Source organism: Hesperophylax consimilis, chromosome 30, assembly GCF_061612785.1.
Source record: "Hesperophylax consimilis isolate HC1 chromosome 30, BYU_Hcon_1.0, whole genome shotgun sequence".
In the NCBI taxonomy this organism is placed as follows: Eukaryota; Metazoa; Arthropoda; class Insecta; order Trichoptera; family Limnephilidae; genus Hesperophylax; species Hesperophylax consimilis.
The window spans coordinates 9,678,050-9,680,046 of record NC_142865.1 but is presented as its reverse complement, the minus strand read 5'-3'; positions in this window follow the sequence as shown (position 1 = coordinate 9,680,046).

The window sequence follows — 1,997 nt, the reverse complement described above, 5'->3', positions numbered from 1 at the left end:
CATCTTTCATCTGCTACTCCTTCCAAACACTTTGTAAGAGATTGGTGCATGTTACATCAAAACTGTGCAGAGCGGTAGTTAATCTCAGTACTGTCCTGGTTAAAGACTGCCAATAAGAATCAAAATGTTCCTTGAAATGGCTGACTTTAGGCTTGTTTGGTAATTTTATATGAATAGCCAGGGCCTCTGTCATCTTTGGAGATGATGTGTGTAGGGTATTTTTAAGCAATGGAAGTTCTGAGAAGGAAAAAGGTAGTGTGGGTGGGATTGGATATGATTCCTTAAGGTACCAATCCATCCCTCCCACTGCAGTGCAAATCTGCAGAGGTCAAAAGGTCTCCCGCAACTGGCCTGTCCCAATCTCGCAGACGCATCCGCCACACAGTGGGCTGAAAATCGCCTTTCATAGACATAGAGACTTGAATTTTCAAGGGTATTTTTTTTGGCTAGAAATGGATTCTGCTGATCATTACTATGCTATAAAATTTCGTACGAAGCAATTGCGTGTACAAATGAAGGAGTTATCATTTTTTTAAGAAAAATTTGTATGGCACTGACATTAAAAATGAGGCTATCTCTGGAATCATAAGGTTGGCCATTATATCCTTACACACAGATATACTACTATTTATTTGTATTTTTTTGACATACTTCGTATTGTGGCGCAACTTGCGATTTTTTGTTTTAAAATCCTCAAAGTTGAAAAAAACACTTTTTAATGTTGATTATTCATTTTAATGCTTAAATGCTTTACATATGAGTAGGCTTGCAGTGTAAATAAAATATTGTAAACTAGACAAAGCATACATCAAGCAAGCAGCTTCGTACGAAATTTTATAGCATAGTAGATCAGCAGAATCCATTTCTAGCCAAAAAAATACCCTTAAAAATTCATGTCTCTATGTCTATGAAAGGCGATTTTCAGCCCACTGTGCACCGCCAAGACCTGGACAGACCTCACCCCTGCTAAGTCACCGGCTGTAACTTGCCACTTGGGGTGACCTATGGAAGAAGAGACGGCAGCATCCATATCCCCTTCCCAAATTAAAGCTCTCTTGTGCAGTATTAAAAACTCCGAACACCTGACTTTTTCACTGATATATTTTAAGATATCACGAAGATGCCACACTTTATGGCTTCACAGTCTACGCAAGTGATACTAACTAGCATGATGCGACAGAGTTGGTTGAGGTTGCAGATTGCCTGTCGACAGCCAATCAGAAGCAGAAATAATTTATTTGTGTTTCATAATGGTAGAGAATAAAACAAATGTTTCAATTTAAAAAATGTATTGACAATAGATATTACATATTATCAATCTAATAATAATAATAAAAAATAAATTGGATCATACAAATAAAAGAAAAACATAATTAACAAAGTAAATTATTACATAAAATTATTATTTTATTAGGTAGGCAATTTCATAAGGAACATTTTTATTTCATATCCTCTTTCTAACTTATGTATGTAATATATAATACGTAAGTGGGATCTACTACACAATTAATTTAAATTTATTTATAATTATTCATATTTTCGAGTCCGACTTACAACTATTATTCGAGTTATTAAAACGAGATATTTTGCTATCTTCCGAAACCACACACAAAATTAAATAAATTCACACAGTGAAATAATGCATTAACAAACATTCTCGTAAGATAATATTAAATACCAAACAACTACACAATTTGAATATAACTCACTGAGGCATCCTACTGGGACTATTAACAGGACACTGTCATCTTACACACGCTCAAACCTCAAAAGTTATGTGTTAGGTATTATGAGCGCCTCGACTTTTCGGCAAGTTGGCACCCCGAGCCGACCGCTTCAATTGTGCCTGCACAGAACTGGCCCTGAGTGGAAAGCAAACACTAACAGCTGGAGGAAATTTCAACAGGATGAAGTAACGCCCATTTATCTATGGTGGCAATTTCCAATCGACTTGATGGGAAGAAGGTTCAGATACCTGGGAAATTGAATACCGTATT